General features: G+C 39.4%; 1 non-coding gene across 1 annotated transcript; it reads right to left on the bottom strand.

Annotated features, from left to right (window-relative positions):
* Window positions 1-427: 427 nt before the first annotated feature.
* On the bottom strand, window positions 428-501 carry trnan-guu (transfer RNA asparagine (anticodon GUU)). The gene has a single exon. It is a non-coding gene; the product is annotated as a tRNA-Asn (tRNA).
* Window positions 502-9,570: the final 9,069 nt, after the last annotated feature.

The raw sequence follows: 9,570 nt of genomic DNA, 5'->3' as shown, positions 1-9,570 counted from the left end.
CTCTCCCCCGCTTAAATCGCCGTCCCCGGCGAAGGGCTATCCCACCCCGCTTCTGACACCAATGTAACGCAACGGGGGCTCAGGCGGGCGCCCTTGCCGCATCTGGTCGGCCCAAAGTATAGGTGGCTCGAACCCGGGACTTCCGCGTCTCTCTGCAGCGACCCAGCACCGTGAGCTAAAGAGAGATCTCTCTACAGCCCAGTAGCTGTAGTCCTGCTATCACAGGGAAGGGCGGTGACGTCACCTGCTCTGGTACGCCGGCTCTTACACAGTGCCTGTCGGCCGTAAGCGTTACAATATTTTTTGGGTGAATATGGTTTTCTGAGGAGTTGCAATGTTGGGCATTATTGGACATCTCCCGGTGACATTATGGTTTCGCTGAGAAATCCAATCGACTGAAGACAACGTTTACATCGCAAAAGAACCCCGTCCCTGGGTGGACTCGAACCACCAACTTTTCAGTTAACAGCCGAACGCGCTAACCGATTGCGCTACAGAGACTGACTGGCAAGGTCTTTTCTCGAATCACAAGTTTTCGGTTAAAAAAAAATCTCTTACCGTTTATTTTGCCAGACGGTAATATTTCTTCTGCACTGATAACCGAGAATCGAATTTCATTTTTCGTGTGAATTTAATCAAAAACAAGTTTTCCAGAAAGGAAACGAACACATGCATTTAACGAAATCAAGCCCTTTGTGATTGCCCGAAATGATACGTTCTGTACTACTAGATAGGAAGAAAGACACGGCTGGGATTTGAATCTCGGTTCTTTTGTTTAATAGAGAAGCGCTTTAACCAACTAGGCTACGGTGACAGGAAAACCATTACCTTTTACAGCCACTTGGATACCCCGCTCTGAGACATCTGCGTTCAGTAAGCGCTGAACCTGCGCTCAGAGCAAATTGCCTCTTTTACATAGCAGCCCCGACACTGAGAAACGAAGAGAACTGGCTTTTATCTGGCATTTTCATGTCCAATGCGTTTGACATCTCCCAAGGGCGACAGAGTTCTTTTGCGACACTATTTCTTCTTCTTTTTTATTTCTGTACGCTTTGATAAAAAACGAGAAATCGTGCAAGGGAAAAATGTCTTTTTTTTCATAGAGAAAACGTGCACCAGGAAATGTTGTGTTGAGAAGAGGTGATTTAACATGATACGTGACCTAATTTATCGGAGCAATTGCTCAACCACCAAGGTCTGGAGAGGTTGGAGAGTCTGGTGGATGTGATAATTATACGGTGTTGTGGAAGAAAACAGTCTTTCTTTGAATTCTCAGTCAATCGGAATTTCAGTGCGAAACATAAACCCCTTGTCTGATTTAAAGAGATTATATTTTAAAACTCATAAAAAATTAGAAAACACATGTTTCTCACTTTGAAATTTTAGACGGAGCGGTGCATTACTAGTAGCGGCGCTCAGCACACTATGGGGGAATTCAGGTCATGTGAAATGCCAGCGGTTTAATAAACAACGCGTCTGATTTCGGATCATAAGATTGTAGGTTCGACTTCTACCTGGCTCGTGTAAATTATATTCAAGCTCCTCAGTAATAGATGTGTATTATGTAATGAACCGCACCTGAAAGCAAACGTTGGGTCTGTTTCCTTTGTTTTCCAGCATGAAATAGCAAATCGTTACAAAAAGCACCTGCTAATGTCCAATAGCGTTTTTTTTTCAAATTACATTTTCAGGCTTCAGACACTTTTTAATAAAACAAAAGTGTCCGGAAACTCATTAACTTTCAGGTTTGCTTGAACCTGTATTAAAAAAAGTTATCTGAAACTTCAGGGATTCCATTATCTGATGTAGCTGTCTCTAAAGTTGGACGTATTGTTAAGCAGATGTGAACTGTGCCTTTTCTCTTTAAAAAAAACAAAGTTCTTTTTTTCCCCTTCACTCCAATGCTGGAGACTGTAAGCCTGTGCGAGCTCCACACTGCGTGTCCTGTACTGCTCTATTTTGTTTAGATTATCTATGTGGTGTACAGATAGCCCTCAACTGCATGGTGTGAATTCCGTGTTCAGGACCAGCAGAACCTGAAGAACCAATAGCTGTCAGCGCCTTTGAATTCCCCAAAGGAGATAAATCAGCTTCACAAAAAAAAAATCTCCTGTGAAGAGCGCCGCTCTTCCGAAGAGAGTCTCTTCTTCCCAGACCACATTTTATTCTTCCTGCGCAGCTCTCGTGTAGGTGTTGTTCTCAATTACAGATCCAGGAAAACTGATTGTTTTTTCTATTTTTTTAAATTAAGTACCCCATGGTGCAACGGTAGCACGTCTGATTCTAAATCCCCAAGTTCATTTTCAAAGTATATCGGAGTCAACTGATACTGATCAGGTTCTGCTGCTGCTGAACCCGCAGTCTTCACCTTAAAGTTCAATTCCCCAAGCCTTCTGACCTTATATGTCCATCCCTTCTCGTCAAAACTCGTATTTTCACAGGGTACCCTTCAGAAATCGCAGTATAGAATGAAAAACTCCAGTAGACCTCGGCCACTGTTGGTGATTTTCCTTTTAAAATAAATGAATCTCTGGAAATTTTACGGAGTGTATCACTTTCACTGAGACCGAGGAGTGTTAAGCTGTACATGCGTCTTTGTAGTTCGGTTGTTAACCAAAAGGGTGGTGGTTTGAGCCCTCCCAGGGACGCTATGAGCCTTTTAATGTACACACCCTCCTCACTTCATTTCTCCACGACCGGTCTTGTACCGCAATGAAATACAGAGCCCGTAGGAGGCAGTAGGCTCGCAAATATAGCTCACTGTGTATATAATGAAGAAGCAGAGGTTAGTTTCTTATCTGCGCGTTACAGGGTCTTATGCAACTCGTACCAACAGCTAGGGTTTGATCCCTGCACGGGCTATTAGTTGAAAGGCCATTGTAAATGACGTGTAAAAGATTTATAGATAGATACTTTATTGATCCATTGAGGGAAATTAATCAAGCTTATCCAGCTGGCTTTTATGTTTCACACTAAATTGCGATCTTGAAACCAAAATAGTTAGAAATATGGAACACAACCGTTGTACCCCAAGAAGGAAAGCTGTTTAACACTGATGCCACACCTTTTTAATCAACCCAGATTGTGAAGACAACTCTGCCCTGTCAAAAGAAAATGTTGCACAAAAGTTGGAAAGCACACTCTGAATCCATCTGTACTGTATATTTGATTTCCGCGAACCGTTCAAGGCTGCTTGGTGCTTCGCAAGTAAGTCATTTAACTTCATTTTAATATGGATGTAACCATAAATGCTCTTAAGCATGTTGTACTTTTGTCGTACTTTTTAAAACATTTTAATTGAGGACGCACGACAACTATTATACCTTGTGATACATGCAAGACATCAGTAAACGAAGATGTAATTACAGTCAAATTGGCAATTAACAGAAAACCACAATTTGTATAATATTATTTCTCTATGTCGATGATCAGTTGAAGGATTTGAAGAAACTATATAATATTATTCCTCGATATCGATGATCAGTTGAAGGATTTAAGGAAACAGCAGCGATAGAAGGTGGTTTTAGTTTTGAACCCATCTTTACACCTCAATAATCCATTTGTCCTCGAAAAAAGAAAAGACAGGCATGTTTTGAGTCTCATAATGATCATCTTCTCGATCCAAAGAAACGTATAAATTTGATTCCTTCCGTAGTATTTTGGATTTTGGATACTGTATTGCGATAGATAAAATACAGATGCAGCCATTCAAAATGCGCGGGCGATACCGCATTATTTTCCGGTATGCTGTACGCAGTCTACCGCAAGTTACCGGTAAATACCGCAAGTTACCGGTAAATACCGCTAGCAAAATAATAGTATCCGGAATTTCCGCAAGGTGGAGCTAATAAAGCTCAACCTCTCATGTTTGAGCTGTAGCCATCAAAGTCTTTAACGAAGATATTAATAATAGTATTAATAATAAATGACCTTGGACAAGCTGTAAGTGTAAACTCAAAGTATTGCCCTGGTCAACATTCTTTTTTTCATTGACCGTCTTTGTAAAAGTAACACCACAGCATTTCGCAATCACGCATTTTTTTCCAATCATGCAAAGTACAGTAATTTTTGAGAATCGATTCACCATGCCTTACACATGCTCATAAAAGAGATTGATTTAGGAACATAAACATATTACCGTATGCAAACTGTACTGTATACAGTATGTATATGTATATTTAATGTCTTAACTGTGCCCGTTTAAGTATTGAATATTCATATCTAATTTTACCACTGAAGGGAAATCTTAGTAGCTGAGCATAAAAAGAATAGGAGCATACTGCAACGCGTGTGAAGGCCATAAACGATATTAATTTTGGAACATAAACATACAGTATATGGCTGGTCTCGGTACTTTAAAGAAAACATACACGAAACATGGTTTCATTATGACCAGAATCTGTCTTGAGATATTTTTAACTTGATTTACAGTATTTGAGAGCTATGTCTTAACACAGATACTACAGTGCTTAAGTACTACTCACGTATATGTTTCTAGGTTTATATTATGCATTTCATACGGTCAAATTACTTTTGAGCAACTAATAAGAAGCGCGAAACGGTATGCGTTTTAGTTTCGTTTCGTGCTGGGACCCGTGGATTGATTAGAGATATCAAGTACATACAAGTCATTTTTTAAATGTTGTAGTTCGTCTTGAAAAAATGTTACGAGTTCATCATCTATCAACAATTACACAGGTTCTGTTTCCATATTGCGGATTTTGGTTACGTAATATTATTTTCTAGATTTCACGTTGTGAATATATGATTTGGGCAAACAGAGCCGCAAAGAAGTACATTATGGGTGGTTGTTTTTTTTTTGCAGTTTTATCTAGAACAAGTGATGCTTAAACCTTTGTCTGATTCTTGTGAAACTATCCACACGACAGTTACAGTACCTAGGAGTTGACTTCAGTGATGTCACTGATGGGATGTTTCTAAAAATCCATCCTCTGTAAAACGTCTTCTCTAGTTGTCCTGCATATGTATTCGCTAATGAAGCTGTGTGTTCTGAGCCTGGATCTCTACATTTGTGTATGAACCAGCTTAGAGGGCTAAAGACAGCTTGTGTTTAAATTGAGTGTAAGGCAATTTATGCTTCTAAAGTCATGGTCAGCATTTTTGTACTGTGCTGTAAACTTGTTCTGTGCCAAGTCACATTATTTTATAACGTTTTTATAGCGTTATCAAATCCGGTGGCGCGGTGTTAGTTTCCTGACTCCCATGTCACATGGTCTGTGATTGAAACCTGTAATACCGGTTTAATTCGTCACAGCCAGCACTCCGGTTGTAAAGTAGAAGCAGGCGAGATTTCCAGCGAAAAACACCTCCCCCTTCTTCAGGTGTGAGGGTCATCTGCTCAGAATGAAACGCTAAAATGTAATGTAGGCTCTGAATGGGTTCAATTGTGATTTGGGCTTGATTAAGGTCGCTGCCTTTCATCTAAAACCCTACTTGAATCCTTCTAAACTAAAAATCAGTGTTAGTGAGTTCTAAATAAAGAGGTATCCAGGTAACAGTGAAACGGGCGGACAGTCTGGGGAGATCGCCCGTTTTCCATGTAAATAGTTCCCTGGTTCCGCACCCCTTGGTGTTTCTCTCGCTCTCTCTCGGGTCACCTGATCATTAGCTCGAAAGATTTGAGTGCTTTGTGTATATTCTAATGGTAGTGGGGGCAGGGTGTGTGGGAACAGGTTTGGTTGAAATTGCATTGGAGATCTATGTTCTTCACACCTGAAACATTTTCTCTGAAAGCATTTTCTTCGCTGTTTAACCGATCTTGTTACAGCATGTTACAGTTTACTATTATTAACCATATTAATTTTAAGTGCTTAATGTAAAATCTTGTAAAAATATATTTTCATTGTTCAAATATACATTAAGTCTGACTATCATATAATAAGTTAAATACAAAACTAAAGAAAAAATAGGGTTAAATATAATTCAAAATATTTTGCTAACAATGTTAACTGTTTATGAATAATAAAATGTATTAGCTAAGGAGTAGGATGGCACAGTTGTTAGTATGTTTTTTGTTTTGTTTCTTTTTCATAAATACAACAGTAGTACCTGATGTCTCAGTGGCTTTCAAAATTAAATTATGCATGCAAACCTGTGAACTAGAAAGATAACTAAGATATCCATCCATTTATAATGGTGGCAAAGTGGTTAGCATTGCTATCTTGCAGCACTGGGGTCCTAGGTTCAATTCCTGCCATCCTGTGTGTGTGGGGTTTACATGTTCTCTCTGGGTTACATGGTTTTTCTCCATATGTGTGATATGACTCCCTCTCGCACTCCAAAACATACTGGTAAGTTAATTAGTTTATGGGAAACCTGGCCCTGGTCTGTGTGTGTTTGTGTCTGTCTGTCCTGTGATGGACTGGCGCTATGTCCAGGGTGTATTCTGCCTTGTGTCCGTTGCTTACTGGGATAGGCTCCAAATCCTCTGTACTGGATAAAGAGATTAGAAATGGAAGTAAAGGCACTGTGTGGATGGAACTATACACAGTGTTAGAAACCCACTATGAAATGGCAGCATCTCACTGAGAATAAAATATTTTTTACTGCTGGCTTAAGGAAACAGCCTTTCCACCTCTCTTGCACATCAGTATCCATACCTAGTTATTTAAACAAATTGCCTCTAATTATAAACATCTTAATATGCTGGCTCTGTGGATCCGCATCAGCTATGTTTGCCCATTCCTTCAATTCATGTGCATCCAACACACAGTTCAATTCCAGCAACTACACATAATCTAAAATACAATCCTTATTTCAGTATCTATGTAAACATATAGTCTGTTAACTTCATCATCTTCATCAAAAGTATGCCTAACCCCATTAGGAAGTGTTCTTGTTATACGTGTATTCCTCAGCTTTCCCCAAACTATCTTCTTCTTGCCAACATCTCTAGTCTTTTATCCTGCAATAACTCAGCCAACACTTACATCTCCAAAAGCTGCTTGTGTTAATTTCTTTAAATCACAAATATCATGTGTAAATACTGGCCATGTAATACTCTGCATTGTGGAATAATAGTTTATTTTAAAGGGAACTAGAGAAACTAAGAACTAGAGAAATCAAGAAAGGCTTTTTTTCTAGAATTAATAAATGCACATCCTGTTCACTGGGGAAATTAAATCCACACTGAGCAATCTTCAATATGTTCAGAATATGACAGCAAGAATCCTATCAGGGATGCATTACACCTGTTTTCAAGTCCTTGCACTGGTTACCTATCAGATTTCGAGTCAACTTCAAAATCCTTATCCTCCTTATATACTGTCCTACAACTGGTATTATTGATCTCCGAATTATTGTACTTGACATGACTTCATTCAGCCTTTCCTGAACGTCTATGACAGGCAGAGAGAGTGCTGTTTCTGGTGCGATCTTTTACAGCTGACATTTCACTGTTTTAAACGAACAAGAAATTAGATTGCTCATAAATCACTTATTCTATATAAACACAGCGTAATTGCCCTCCGAAAATCTTCTTTTTCTTGTTCGTTTTAGAGACCTTGATCGAAACTGATTTTAGATGTCAGAAAGGATTTATTTTCTCTGTATTTCCTACATTGCTTTGTCAAGATTTTAACTTTATATCTAACTTTATATCTAGGCTCAGATTTCAACTATAAATCGTACAGTAATTAATAGCAGTAAATACTGATGTTTATACATAAAAAAGTCATGCCTTGGAGTATAGACCCCCAAAGGAATGCCATAGACTCAAACTGCAAAATAAACACATACAGAAAGAAAGTATTTGTATTGTAATTGCAAATCCTGGTACTGTATGAGTGATTGGTATGACTTTCCTCATTACAAATCTCTTATTAGAATTTAAATTTCTCTGTAACTCCAGGTCAGAACAGAGAAAATGTAACTGCCTTAAGGAGTTTACGATTATGAAAAATAGAAGGATAAGCATGATACGCATGTCTTCTGTCATTTTCTAAGTCATGTTACTGAGCACCAAATCTTATTGAGAATATGAATCCATTTAAGGTTTATACCATTAAAGTAACAGTTTATTCCATGCTGAAAATGTTTGTACCAGACTTTTTTGAGGCCTGTTTAATTGTGTCTGAAGTCTGATGTTGTAAATTTTATTGTTAAAAAGATCCATGAAAATGTCACTACTAAAGATAGCTGGTACTGTTGGTACTGTAAGTGGCAAGTAGAGCTCATATTTTAGATTTTGTGTAGTTGCTAGCGTTGAACTGTGTGTTGGATGCACATGAATGAAGCGACGGACACAAGGCAGAATACACCCTGGACATAGCGCCAGTCCATCACAGGACAGACACAAACACACACACACCAGAGCCAGTTTAAATCTAACCTCAGAACCTTTCTTTTCAGAAGACTTAGTGTCTGTATCTGCTTCATTTTCTAATTTTGGTAGCACCTCTACCTGCTTGTCTTTCTTATATGCATTTACTTTGTAATCTGTGGTCCTTTTATCTGTTTTTACATCTACTGTATTGCTTTGAGATGCCACCTTTAATGGTGATATATCAAATAAAGTTTTTTATTATTGTTATAGGGAAACATGATCAGATTGTCCCTGGTTCAGAAAAAAAAGATCTAAAGTATACTAGTTTGTCACTCTTCTAATTCCCTTTGCTAAATGACTTTTCATACTAATCTGATCAATCTAACTGCCAGTTTTCTGTGCTTTCTCTATCCTGCTAGATTTGCAATTATTCTGAAAATTTTCATCTTGAAATAACTCATTTCTAAATACCTTTTTCACTGTTAACATCTTGCAGCAACTCTGCGACAAAATATACACTCTGACAGTTCATCCTGCTACCAACATTAAATAAAACTGTAGCGGCGAGGCTTAATAATAAGGCAGAATTAAGTGTTTCTGAGCTTCCCAAATGAGGCCCCATTTCTCTGTTCATCTCTGTTGTGCAGCCACAGAGAAACTATTCATGCAAGATGTTTTCTTTTGATAAGGACAGCTCCCAAAGGGGGATGCAAGTAGCTAAGCCTGGCCATCATGATCAATGGTCATCCACTGGCGCCTATCTGTCTAGGGAGTGCCAGTTGGACATCTGGACTGCATTACTAAGTGTCAGGACTAAGTGACTCATATCTCACCTTGATCAACCAATCAGGGACTGGTAGGGCCGAGTAACCCACGTGGGACTCTGATGCCCATGGAACTTTCAGCCAATCGACGAGCTGAAGTTCCTCCAGGTAAAAACAGGCAACACAGAGAGCCTGTGAGATTCAGATTCAGTAAGATTCAGATTCAGAAGATTCAGTGAAATTCAAAGGAGAATTCCAGGGCAGGACGGCCCAGGAGCAGAAGGCTCCCAAGGGCAGGACATTCTCGCAACGCGCCTCCTGACCATCCTGAGACTCAGCCCGGACAACCACGGAACGGCCAGTGTGTCCGAGTGCCAGAACTTTCCTTTGTTCTAAGAGTCTAGAGTGGAGGTTGCCAGAGAGTAACCAGCAACAGGTCGGAACTGTGGACAGCTGAATCACTATTCAGAACTAGCTCTTCATCAGGAACGAACCGGTCCTCTTCCTGACTTGCTGGGACCC

The sequence above is a fragment of the Atractosteus spatula genome, chromosome 10, assembly GCF_055471065.1.
Source record: "Atractosteus spatula isolate fAtrSpa1 chromosome 10, fAtrSpa1.hap1, whole genome shotgun sequence".
In the NCBI taxonomy this organism is placed as follows: Eukaryota; Metazoa; Chordata; class Actinopteri; order Semionotiformes; family Lepisosteidae; genus Atractosteus; species Atractosteus spatula.
This window is presented reverse-complemented; position numbering and strand designations above follow the sequence as displayed.